Below are 14,771 nucleotides of genomic sequence, written 5' to 3' on the forward strand. Positions count from 1 at the left end.
TTATTTGTATAAATTGGTATTCAAGGTTGTGTCCGGAAAATTATTGCTAAATCACTTCACAGATACAGTATAACAGAAATGTGGAAGTACGTTTTGACGGATATATTGAAAAACGTACGCTTTGACGAATAAATAGAAAAACGGGCAAGTTTAACTTTTGCGCTAGAAGCTAGAGTACTAAAAGCTCTTAGAAATGAAACACGGATGACAAACTAGAGAAGAAAAAAGATGTCGATAATTCAAAAGTTAAAATAAAGTTAAATAGCCTCTAAAATTGCCCTCAAATACTACATTCTTCATGTTAGCTTTATTTCGTAAAACATGTGTTCCATCCATCTTGAAGGTGAATTTCAGAGCGAAATATCACATTCAGGTCATGGAATTCTTATCTAACTATAAAATATACTATAAGAAAGCTATTTAGATAGAAAAATCTTGAAGTTGAAAAAAGCCAAAATTTCCAAAATTCTCGTTTTTTTCCCAAAAAAGCCGGGTTTTTATGTGAAAAAAACCATCGATTCAAAAAAGACGGCTTTTTTGCATCTCTACCCTCATTTACCAATTGTGCTGAGAAATCAGTATCAGCATGCCGCACTGGGAGAGACAATAGACGGTGGTCCGGTGGTCTAGTGGCGAAACCTTTATTGGTAAATGGCAACATCTGTAAAATAACAAATCGTGTAAAAGCCCCTTTAATTCTTGTTACAAAAAGGTTATTTGAAAAGTTTACGCAACACTGTGGGAGAAATCACGTTCGAAACGTTTACAAATAACAGCAACACTGAATTGTAAAATGGAATTTGTTTCCTATTAACCGTTCGGTAATCTCTACTACCCACTAGAGTTGAATTGATTTTGAATTTAACGTCTCGTTCAGCAGCGAGGCTATATGAGACGCAGACCTACGGGGATTTTACAGGATGTGTGATTTCTTAGTACAGTTGGTAATTGAGGGTATTCATAACGTTCACTAACGCTAAACATAATCTTGTTTGAGAGTTTCTGTGTCTAATGGGTAAGATTTGTGAACGCGATTTCTCCTAATGTATTGGGCGAAATTTCAAAACAATCATATTTTTGTAACTAGTATCAAATATGCTTTCAAACGATATGCTATTTGACCCATGTTGCCATTTATGAAAAATGAAGGTTTCGCCATTAGACCGCAGGGAGTAGGGCAGTGCATCTGATTGTGCCAGAATTATCCGCCCACCTCAAAACTAAAGTTGACGTGTTTCGGATTTTTTCCAACAAACCCCTCTATTACGAGATACAAGGGCTGACAAATTTTAAATGCACCACCCTGTATGTATATATACAGGGTGACTAGTAATTCGATGGATTTCTTGCAAGGGAATACTTTGGAACATTTTTACCTATATCAACCAAGGGTCGCAAATCAATAGTTTCTGAGTAACATGCACGTGTGTGTTCTTCGAAACTTTCCGGCTAACGAGAGGTGCACGAGAAAGTTTTACCCTAACTAACTTCCACATACCATAGAGCGATGAAATTTTACATGTGTAATCCTGCGTACCAATGTAGGTCATGTGGTAACTGCACCGTTGCTATGTTGTAGATCTGAACGTGAAGTAAGGTTAGTGGTCAAAAATTCATTACTGCACCTCAGAAAGCAGCGTGGCAACATCGCAGAAGTACTTGTCCCTAGAAAATGACTGCATGGTTGGTAAAAGGTGGAATGAAGATCGTGTGTGGCCCTGAGAAAACGCGAACTATGAAGGATTTCATACCCATGGTCGTGCATCTCTCTAGCCAACAGTCGAGACGTAAATGGCTACGTTGTTTTCCAGGAGGCGGACAACTTTTGTCAGCATGCCACACTCTGGGATTTCACAGAATCCCGCAACGCACGCAGCAGAAAGGCATAGTGTATCCTGGTAATTGTGATACCTTTTGCCTGGAAAGCAAGTAGTAGTACTCCCCATGCTGATCCCAAATAAACGTGATTATCACTGGTCGCTCAGAGTTGAACACGGACTTCCTTTGGTGGTGGTACATCGACACGCTGTCATTGGTTTGACTAGGTTGTCCCTGGTTTTGTTCACACCCACCAGGCGAAGGCCGGGATTATACTTTCTAGAAGGCCAGGGCCAGTTCTTTCTCATACCCTAGACTCGCCTAAAATACCTATGACCCCGAAGTTGGAGGTTCGAACCCTTCCTTGCGTCATTCCCTTACATAAATACATGCATAAAAATCTAGTCAAACCAATTATAGCGTGCCGACATACCACCACCAAAGGAAGTCCATGTTCAACTCTGAGCGACCAAAGTGATGGACACTTTTATTTGGGATCAGCATGAGGTATTACTACTTGCTTTCCAGTCAAAGGGTACCACAGTTGCCACGACATACTGTGCCTCACTGCTGCGTGCATTGCGAGATTTTGTGAAATATCAGAGCGTGGCATGCTGACCCAAGGTGTCCGCCTCCTGGAAAACAACTCGTCCGTTCACTGCTCGAATGTTGACCAAAAAGATGTACGGCCCTGGGTATGAAATCCGTCACAGTTCACATTTTCTCAGGGCTGCACACAATCTTCATTCTACTTCTTCCCAACCATGAAGCCATTTCCTAGGGGCAAGTACTTCTGCGATGTTGCCACGATGCATTCTGAGGTGCAGTAATGAATTTTGGACCACTACACCTTACTTCACGTTCGGACCTATAACATAACTACGGTGCAGAGTTACGAGCTGTGCATTACCATGTGACCTACGTAGCTATGCGGGATTATACATGTAAAATTTCATCACTCTACGATATGTGGAAGTGGGTCAGGGTAAAGCATTCTCGCGCACCTCCCGTTAGCCGGCAAATTTCAAAGAAATCACAAAAATGCAAATTACTCAGAAACTATTGATTTACGACCCTTGGTTGATATAGGTAAAAATGCTCCAAAGTACTAGTAGAATATTCCCTTGCAAGGAATGCATCGAATTACCAGTCAACACACACACACACACACACACACACATATATATATATATATATATATATATATATATATATATATATATATATATATATATGTGTGTGTGTGTGTGTGTGTGTGTGTTTAATTTTCGAACATATGACGCAAAACTTAACCGCCCGTAACACGGGAAGCGAAAGCCTGCACAACATTTCACATAATTATATAGTAGGCCGAAGTCTACCACCATGCCAAATTTGATCCCAATCAGATGAGTTTGGTACATATTGGGCTTGTATTCGAAAATATGACGCAACATTTGAACACCCATAATTCCTCAAGAACTTAAAGCGTAAACACATAATAGTTCACATGCTTATACAGCAGGTCAAGTTCCATAGAAATATCAAGTTTGATCTTGATTGGGTGAGTTCGGTGTATGGGTATTTGATTTCGAAAACATGACTCAAAATTTGACCGCCCTTAACTCGGTACTAAATCTGCAAAACATATTTCCCACGCTTATAAAGCAAGTCAACGTCTACCACCAACCCCAGTTTGATCCAAAATAAGAAAAGTATTGAAACAGCCTTGTTTGATTACATGTCCAATATAGCTCTTGAATTAAAAAACAGTAAATATGTTGTTGGCCTATTCATCGACTTATCCAAAGCTTTTGATACAATTGATCATGCTATTCTTTTAAGCAAGTTGTATGCTTATGGTATTAGAGGAGTAGCTTACAACTGGTTTCTCTCTTATTTATCCAGTAGGCAACAAGCGGTACAAATATCAAAATTAGCTGCAGATGGGTTTCAAACAACTTGTTCGTCTTTATCAACTGTAGTCAGAGGTGTTCCTCAAGGTTCCATTTTGGGTCCTATTCTCTTCCTGATATATATAAATGACTTGTTAGAATTTATGCATCCAGCGAAATGTATTCTATATGCTGATGACATCAGTATGATAATATCAGGAAAATCAATAGAAGAAGTTGAGAGGAAATCTGACATTTTTACGGACAAATTAGTAAAATGGATAACAGCGAATAGGTTAATTATAAATCATGATAAATCGATTCTCTTACATTTTCATTTTCCAGGAAAACCGCGTATATCACCTAGAATAAAAATATCTTCTAACTTACTCCAATATTCTTGCATAACAAAGCTTTTAGGTGTAATCATAAGTGATGATCTTTCATGGTCTGCTCATATCTCCACTTTAAACAAGAAACTAAGTAGCGTGTGTTTTGCCTTATACAAACTTCAAGGTACTGTATCGAGAGAAGCACTTCTTAGCTTTTACTACGCCAAGTTTAATTCATTAATTAACTTCGGCATAATACACTGGGGATCTGCTGAAAATAGTTTAAGCACTTTCCGATTGCAAAAGAAAGCGATTAGAATAATTTTTGGGTTACCCACAAAATCGTCATGTAAAAAGGTTTTCATAGAAGCAAAAATTTTAACACTCCCCAGCTTATACATCTATAAATCTATTCTTTTTACTGTGAAAAACAAGCATCTTTTTATCTTTAATAAAAATGTTCATAGCCATAATACAAGACAAGGTAGTGACATATTTGTGATGCATCAAAAATATGCTAATATAAGCAAAACCGTGTACATGAATTGTGTCAGATTGTATAATAAACTTCCTCTGTACTTGAAAAATATGACCAATGTTTCCATTCTTGGTAAGACTTTATATAATCTACTCACTGAAAAGTGCTATTATACAATTAAAGAATATTTAAATGACTCATTAACTGAAGAGTTGGAAACAGATACTTACCCGTGAGTACATGCCTGGTGTGGTAGAAACAGTTACCTAATTATGTGGTTTTGTATTTTTAGAAAGATTGCATGATGTATACTTCTGGTACTTGACAATATTGTATGTTTTTTTTTTTCTTTCTTTCTGACAACTGTAATGCTTACATGAGAATTTCTCATGCTTTGTAAGCTAATGAAACAGGCAAATAAATGAAATGAAATGAAATGAAATGATCCGTATCGGATGAGTTGCATATATATGTGCCTATATTTTCGAAAATATGGAGCAAAGTTTGACAATAAATTACTCGGGAACAAAAGACTTCTACAACATAATTTTTTACAGTACACACGTCTGGTTGTTTCTGTAAATGCACAAGAATGTTGAGCAGGTGTGGGCATTGTTTCAGAGAATAGGAACAAACTATTCGATGCGTCATCTGCTGCGGGATTTACGATCTGACTAGGGTGCAACTCTTTGAAAGATTCATCTAAACTTGCTTGGGTTGGATTTGGCAAAATATTGTCGTGGGTAGGTGCAGGGATTTCTTGGACAAGTTGAACAATTGATTTGCACTGACTCGTTGGAGCTTTGTAACTTTAATTCCTTCGAAAGATAAAACAGAGATGTATCCTCGATGGGTCCATTCCATGGTTGCAAGTCCTCCAGGTAACGTTCAAATAGTAAATAGTTTTTTTTTTTTTTTTTTTTTTTTTTTTTTTTTTTTTTTTGTAAAATTTGAGACTCAATAACTGTTACAGCTGTTCTGAAGTTGCTCGTTAAAATACCCTCTCTGCTTTCTGTGTCCTTTCCGTAATTATAGCGATATCGAAGCCTGCCTAGATCAACTTGTTGGTGGTCAAAAGGGCATAAACCACAAGTTCTGAACCCAGTTTTAAATGTACCTTAAGTCAAATGTTTCAACGATATATCTAATACAGGTGAAAGTCTTTTTTCCGAAACGTTCCTTCATCCAATTTCTCACTTCCGTTTTGCAATTAATGGTCGAAAAACAGCGACATCCAAGGGTTGAAGAATGTGTGTAGAATTTGGATACAAACAAATAAGTTCAATACCGTTTGAGGAACAAAACTGAGATAAATGTAAACTTAAGTGTGATAAGTGTTCGTCCATAAACAGGATGACAGGTAGTTCAATAGCAGTATTTGTCAGTCATGGGAAAGATATGTTTGTTATGTACTCGTACAATGTTTCTGAACACACACACCCATTGTCAGACCGTCTAATTCCCCAGCAATCAGGAATACGATCTCTTATTTTTGAGGGAATTATTGCATACTTGTACACAATCATTGATGGGGCAGGCTGACCATGTGCATTTGCTGTCATCAAAATGGTTAAATTTTCTTTTTCGTCACACAGTTTTTTCTCCCTGTTTCGCTAAAACCTTATTAACCTTTTGTGTTCGGACAAAAGCTCATTCGTCGCTGTTAAAAATCCTGCTAGGGTCGTTTGTGATTTCGAAGAGACCTTTTAACGTGAGATATTCCTTAACATCTTCAAACAATGACATCAGATGTTTTACTGTCACATCACTTCTAGCACTAGGTAAATTCTGCGGAGTTCTTTGAGCAATCCTTGAGTTTTTTTTAATTTTTTTTTTTAAGAAAACTCTGAAACCATTTATTACCTGGCCTTCCTTCAAAAAAAGGGTTATCTTTTTTATGTCCTGCTTTCTCCTTTTTCAAACTCTTTTACGAGCTGTGTCTTGCAGTTCGTCTCTCGAAACGCGATACTGCTTCATTTGCATTCCAATAATCAATTTCCTTAAGGCATCCTCTTCTTCAGCAGATAGGACAGGTTTGGGACCAATTGCGCATACAGTTGCTCTGATTCCAAGTTTCTTGTTACGTAACGTGATCCGCGGTACGCCATGCCTGTTCGCTGCCGTGGCAACTGGAACACCATTTATAACACCTAATAGGGCATCAGCTATTTGCTGTGGAGTGTACAGCTTTTTTGGCGACATGCCTGTAAAGACACAAGTACGTACGAGTAATAAGCACAAGCTGCGACAATGGGCATGAGCTCATCACTGGTGTGCCACTATCGATCAAGGATGTACATTTTGTGTGGGCAGTCTTCACCCTCAACCTCACACAGTTCGCTAGGCTCTCTCACCCACCCTTGTGAAGATTGCTTGGCCCTCGCCCTCAGAGACTACTTGGAACTCGCTCTTACACACTGTCATCCTCACCCTCATTTACCTCACGCAGATTGCTTGACCCTCACCCTTACGCAGATCCCTCACCTGCACATTAATGACAGAGTGAGAATGTTCTCATGATGAGGACCGTCCTCACAAATTGAATATCCGTGCTCTCGATATAGAACAGCAGTTTAATGCGTGCGATATATTCTGCATGGCTCTTTCGCCATGTTAGCGTTTTATAAAATTACCAGATCTACAGGATGTTTCAAAATAACTATTACAACTAGGGATGGCCAAAATTTTCCGGAACCCGGATTCCGGAAATTTTGTTTTCCGGAATCGGAAAATTTACTTTCCGGAATTCGGAAAAATTCCGAATTTCGGAAAAATTTCGGAATTCAGAAAAATCCGGAATTCGAAAAAATTCCGGAATTCGGAAAAATTCCGGAACAGAAAAATTCTGGAATTCGGAAAAATTCCGGAATTCGGAAAAATTCCGGAATTCAGATAAATTCCGACACTCGGAAAAAATTCGGAATTTTTCCGATTTTACTTTTCGGATTCCGGAAAGTAAATATTCTGGAATTGACCATCCCTAGCTAGTAGCTGTTAAAAGAGAAACACAATAATGAATATATATACTGTATTAGTTTCTTGTAGTTTGATATGTCTTTATCACTTACGTAGACAATTGCTACTGCAGTTATTTACTGCTTTATGAGGAAGATCTTATTTTCACACACAAAAAAGTCGCCGGTATGTCTCAAACATTATCGCGTTCCCACCTGCAGCTGCTCCAAAGCACTGCAAACTACTATTTAACCAGGCGAAAGGCAGTGAAGGAAAAGAAATCTCAACAAATATTCTAATAACATTCGCTTATTGTCAACATACCTACAGTGAGCGCAGAAAGTGTTCGTACACCGTGCATACTTTATATTGGAAACAGCTAGCATGAGAACGGGAGGTGGAAAATATATATATAACCAGAATTAAGACTACACATTCATACATTTTATTTCTATATACAAGAGAAAGGCCAAACAAACACAATCACTGTTTTGTTCAGAAGAAAAGAGAGAATTCCTTTTTTGTAAACGCAAAAAGTCACCGTACACTTATGCTTGAATTAATGCTTATAAAGTATATTACGTTATTTAATATTTTGTGGGAATACCCTGTGCGTTAATGATTGTCTGTAGTCTTCGTGGCATTGATTTCACCTGTAGTAGTTCGTAGTTCTGTAGCTTCGGGACTGATTATGTTCCATTCTTCTTGAATTGCTTTTCTCAGGCCTTCTTTAGTAGAGAAGCTGTGCCTTCTGATTCTTGTCTCCAGAACAGACCATTGATGTTCTATGGGGTTCATGTTTGGGGATTTGGGAGGTGTGTGAAGCTGTTTCAAGGTATTATAGAGTAGCCACAATCGAGGATTTTCCGCTCGTGTATGTTTGGAGTTGTTGCCTTGCTGAACAATAAATTGTTTTCTGCGCACTATTATGGAGATTTTCCTTTAATATGTTAATATACACTTTGTGGATCATCACTCCATCGATAAAGTGGAGACGACCCACTCCTGAGGCACTCATACAACCCCAGACGAGCACGGACCCTCCTCCGTGTCTTACTTTAGGGACGAGTTTTTGAGGATTCATCTCTGTATTCACCTTGCGCCATACCATACGCCTCCCATTGGATTCGATGAGATTAAATTTACTTTCGTCCGAAAATATGACCCTATTTCAGAAAGAAGCCTGATCCCTTATCTTTATACTCTTTTTCAAACTTTAGTGTCTTTATACGATTTGTCTTGTTCACCCATAACATTTTCCTGGCTATCCGACCATGATACCCTGCAAATATTCCGCACTGTACTGGCTGATACTTTAACACCACGTGTTTCCAGATCCGTTGCCAATTGCACAGCACTACTTTTCGGAACCTTTTTTCTTTCCCTAATAATGTAACGTTTATCTTGTTCACTCAACACTCTTGGTCTCCGAGTTTTTTTTTTTTTTTTTTCGCACAGTGATAGAAACATTATACATCGCAATTATTGTTTGTACTGTTGAACGAGGCCTGTCTGCAAGGTTTGCTATCTTTCTCAAATACGTACCTTTCTTATGCAATTTAATAATTACTTTTCTTGTCTCCTCATTTGTTTCTGTTCGGTTGCTTCCCATTTTGACAGCCCACCGTGCAGTTTTTTCACTCCTATTCACAACTAAACTCATTCTGTTATTCCTCAAGCTATACAGAGGTGTATACTCAGGTGAATACTAGTGAACCCCAGTTGTGGTATCTTTGTTTCGTATTCGTACGTCAGGTGTACGATCTCTTTTTGCGTCTACTCTATACACTTTCTACGGAATTTATTTACTTTCTGACCATTAAACTTGTCTTTGTGGTTCTTTATTCATATATTCATAAAGCTTAGTTTTCATTATTCATATTGTGTGTTATTACACTTCATAAATTTTCTGTTTCTTTTTCGCAGGCATTCGCGTTTCAATAGCATAGGTGTACGAACACTTTCTGCGCTCACTGTATGTACAGTAAATACAAATTTACAATTTTTGACTTTACGAAGTATACAATGTAATTGTTCAATAATTAACATAAGCAGGCATTCATTAATTTATATTAGGGCCATTCCACGCGAAAGTGAGCCTGAACCCAAATTTTCGAAAACTGTTATAATCAATGCATTTTTACGTATATATGAAGTAAATAGAACGAAATTTACTTTTTCACAAAGAAAAACTTATTTATACTTAGAATTCACGTAAAATTTTAAGTCTAAGTTGTGAATTTGTAACATGTCATTCATTCATTCATTCATTCATTTATTTGCCTGTTTCATTAGCTTACAAAGCATGAGAAATTCTCATGTAAGCATTACAGTTGTCAGAAAGAAAGAAAAAAAACACACAATATTGTCAAGTACCAGAGGTATACATCATGCATCTTTCTAAAATATAAAACCACATAAATAGGATACACTAAGTATAAAAACATGACAATTTACATCTAATTAGGTAACTGTTTGTACCACACCAGGCATGTACTCACGGGTAAGTTTCTGTTACCAACTCTTCAGTTAATGAGTCATTTAAATATTCTTTAATTGTATAATAGCACTTTTCAGTGAGTAGATTATATAAAGTCTTACCAAGAATGGAAACATTGGTCATATTTTTCAAGTACAGAGGAAGTTTATTATACAATCTGACACAATTCATGTACACGGTTTTGCCTATATTAGCATATTTTTGATGCATCACAAATATGTCACTACCTTGTCTTGTATTATGGCTATGAACATTTTTGTTAAAGATAAAAAAATGTTTGTTTTTCACAGTAAAAAGAATAGATTTATAGATGTATAAGCTGGGGAGTGTTAAAATTTTTGCTTCTCTGAAAACCTTTTTACATGTCGATTTTGTGGGTAACCCAAAAATTATTCTAATCGCTTTCTTTTGCAATCGGAAAGTGCTTAAACTATTTTCAGCAGATCCCCAGTGTATTATGCCGAAGTTAATTAATGAATTAAACTTGGCGTAGTAAAAGCTAAGAAGTGCTTCTCTCGATACAGTACCTTGAAGTTTGTATAAGGCAAAACACACGCTACTTAGTTTCTTGTTTAAAGTGGAGATATGAGCAGACCATGAAAGATCATCACTTATGATTACACCTAAAAGCTTTGTTATGCAAGAATATTGGAGTAAGTTAGAAGATATTTTTATTCTAGGTGATATACGCGGTTTTCCTGGAAAATGAAAATGTAAGAGAATCGACTTATCATGATTTATAATTAACCTATTCGCTGTTAACCATTTTACTAATTTGTCCGTAAAAATGTCAGATTTTTTCTCAACTTCTTCTATTGATTTTCCTGATATTATCATACTGATGTCATCAGCATATAGAATACATTTTGCTGGATGCATAAATTCTAACAAGTCATTTATATATATCAGGAAGAGAATAGGACCCAAAATGGAACCTTGAGGAACACCTCTAATTACAGCTGATAAAGACGAACAAGTTGTTTGAAACCCATCTGCAGCTAATTTTGATATTTGTACCGCTTGTTGCCTACTGGATAAATAAGAGAGAAACCAGTTGTGAGCTACTCCTCTAATACCATAAGCATACAACTTGCTTAAAAGAATAGCATGATCAATTGTATCAAAAGCTTTGGATAAGTCGATGAATAGACCAACAACATATTTACTGTTTTTTAATTCAAGAGCTATATTGGACATGTAATCAAACAAGGCTGTTTCAATACTTTTCTTATTTTGGAATCCATGTTGTGATGGTGATAGTAAGTTACATGACTTCAAAAAATTGCAGAGTCGTGACTTCATCACATATTCAAAAATTTTTGAAAACGTGGAAAGAATGGAGACTGGGCGATAGTTTCTTACATCATGCATACTCCCCTTTTTATGGAGAGGAATTACTTTTGCCACTTTTAACACTGATGGAAAATATCCTTTCTCAAGAGATAGGTTTACTAAATAACAGAGATGATTTACAATGAAAGGAAAACAAAATTTAATAACAGTCACTGGAACTTCATCAAAACCTGACGATCCCGAATTAGACATCCTACTCAATATTTTCCATAACTCCTCTACTGTTGCTGGAGTTAAAAAAATCGTATGTGAATGCATTGGAAATTTCACCGAGTCATCATAACTCGCTTGTATGGGGTCAGGTAATGGTACACTATCTAGAAAATAATCATTGAAGACATCTGCAATCCGCTTAGGTTCTTTAATAATTTCGTCCCCAACTTTAACATACTCAAAGTCGCTCTTTTTGTTGTTTGTTCCACCATTTAAGATTTTCCACATAGTTTTAGCTTTATTAGTAGAATTAAGTATTGTGGAGCTATTTGATAATAATTTAGCTGTTTTAATTACTCTTCTGTATATTTTCCTGTACTTAAAAATATAATTTCGAGCCCTGTGAGGAACAGGATTTATTTTGAGTAATCTGTTATATCTAAATAGGTTACTTTTAGAAATTTTAATGCCTTTAGTTAACCACGATTTAGTGGACGACGTCCGGATTTTCAGAGTAACTTTTGGAAACGCCATATTGAAGTAATGTAAGAAAGTTTCAAAGAAGTATTTAAACTTACATTGAGTGTCAGACGTATTATATATGCCATTCCAAGACTCGTGAGAAAGCAAGAAATTTAGATATTCCATATTCCATTCCATGTCAGCTGGGAGGAAAATTTTTATTCTTGTTATCGGCCACATTTTACAGTATATTGTGCATGTTTGGCTGAAGTAACTTCGAGCTATTCAAGATGCTTCTTTTTGCTACAAGCTGCAGTTGAAATAGTGTTTACAGGATAAAAATTGTTTATAATATCATTAAAGATATAAACGTCAACTTGAGTGTCCTGCCCGTGACAGAAAACTACCAAAAGTTATAGTACTGAATTACTAAATTTGTGAATGTGGTTCGTACTTAGTAGAAGTAACAATTTTCACGTGTACTTCACATTTACCAAATTTTGGACTAGTGCTAACAATATATTTCGATTTATTTCAATTTGAAAACTTGTCCTGCCCGTGACAGTGGGCATGCCACTGGTGGGCTAGTTTGTGTACATTGGTTATTCACGATAGAAAATTATTCCATGTGTACTAAAATAAAGTTTCTAAGCATGAACATTATTTACTTAAATAGAGGATTATGTATTACTGTCAGTATGATGTTTTAACTTAAAATAAATGTCATATAAATATTATCATTAGTGTCACCTTTCTGTTCGTTTCAAGGGAGCAATAAATGGGATTGAAGTACGTACAAAATGGCCAGTATGGAACTTTGTGAAACAAAACAAAGTAATTGTAGAATGTGCTGCTAATTTCGTAGCAGCTTTAAACTCTTCGTTTCAAAATATATCTGTTTTACTACTATCATCAGCAAAAATTGAAAAAAAAAAAAGACGTTTGAGTAAAAAACGGGAAAATGATCTTGTCAATTGAATGTCCCCAATCAAAACAATTATTCCTGCAATTTGACAGCGAAAATTTGGTAGTTCGTCGAACTTTTAAATTAGAGCTTCATCCGTATAAAATCTTTAAATTTCTAACAGACTTTTATTCAGATTCTGAAAATGATGATTCCGAAAGCCATGAAACTATCCTGAGCGACGACTTAGGTTTGCATGTTAACAAGGCTTGTGTTAGACCAGCTGTTTAAGATATAACACAAAAAACATTTTTGTTGATGGAATTTTTCTCTAGTGGACAGAAAAAGAAAACATAGACATGCAACTATCGCACAAAGCCCAGTGGAAGAAGAGAAAGAAGTCAAGGAAATTCGTATGAAGACCGTAAGCGATTGCGGTAAAATTTTCAAGACTGTTGAAGATGTGTCTTACGTGCATTTCGATCAAATAATACCTTTCATATCAGCAGTGCTGTGCCCCGGGGAGGGGCGAGCGTGGTTACGGCCCCGGGCGTCAAAGTAAGGGGGCGTAAAATTCAGGAGAAAAAAATAATATATTATATATATATATATATATATATATATATATATATATATATATATATATGGAAGGAAAACAGTATTAAAAAGTGCTTAAAATCAAGGAAAAGCAGGGTTTATTTTTTGAAAATTTTCTTACGCATCGCGCCAACCATGGTGACGCTTTGCGGCTGGTCTGTCGATCTCACTCAAATTTACGGGGGCGCCGTCGCGACGCGTCGTATACTCTCGCCCCGGGCGCTGATTTTCCACGGCACGGGCACTGGATACCAGCACCTATTCATATACTGTTAGACAGTGTTTTGTACGAATTTTCCTACAAGGTGGGTGTAAATAGGCAAATAAAACCATTTCCTAAAGTATAGGTGGTTAGAAATAAGTGTACGACATATTATTATTTTTATGTGGTAAAAGCGAGCCTCATGTAAAGTAAATATAATTATTTATGTAAAATGCTATAACAGAACAGCAGAAATTAACTTATTTTCCATTTTATTTCATTTTTGAAATCATTCTTATTGAGAGGTTGTGTGTTGATTCACACGGTGTCCTGCCCGTGACAACCATGTGTCCCGCCCGTGACACAGTAAAGTTTAGTTTATTCATTAAATAAATATTTGGCAAATTTCTATTATGTGAAATTTGTTAAAAAATTTCATCATTTATACATTTCCGTTTAAATAAAAACATTTTGAGCTAAGAATTCACAGAGTTTTGTAACATTCACTTGGTGTGTCGAAAGTCACTTCTCTTTTTTGTCCCCACCCGTGACAGACATTTAGGAATTAATATTTTCTACTCTAAGCAGAAAAAAATATTGAAAGCATCAGCTACATATACTCCTAAGTCTGTACTGCTCATATATCATACAATTAGCAGAATTTATGTTGTACTTTTAGAAATATACAACTTTAAAACATGAAAAATGTAGTGTAAATGTCCTGCCCGTGACGATGGAATGGCCCATTAATATAATAATTAATAAAACTAATAAGCGGGTGATTGATGACTCAGTGGTAGAGTTTTCATCTATGGTATTCTAACCCAGGACATGTGGGTTTTCGATGGCTAATTTTGTGTTCGAAAATTTTCCCGGTGGCACTCTTGGTTCCCTTTCTTATATTTGTTCCATCATCACTCATTAACGAATTTAGTTTATCAAAACTCTATAGCCATATATTCATTCTGTCCGTTAGTGAAACAAACAGTCTCAAGAACTATCTGATGGATTACCATCAATTTTGTCCACGATGTACAGAGTCAATAGTTAAGAATCGAGTTCCCTGATGAATGTAATATTCAAACCGGAAGCGGTACAAATCAACCATTTCCGGTTTTAACGTTAATCATTATATAGTAAATA

Source organism: Thermobia domestica, chromosome 17 (genome assembly GCF_964235325.1).
Source record: "Thermobia domestica chromosome 17, izTheDome1.hap1.1, whole genome shotgun sequence".
NCBI classification, from domain to species: Eukaryota; Metazoa; Arthropoda; class Insecta; order Zygentoma; family Lepismatidae; genus Thermobia; species Thermobia domestica.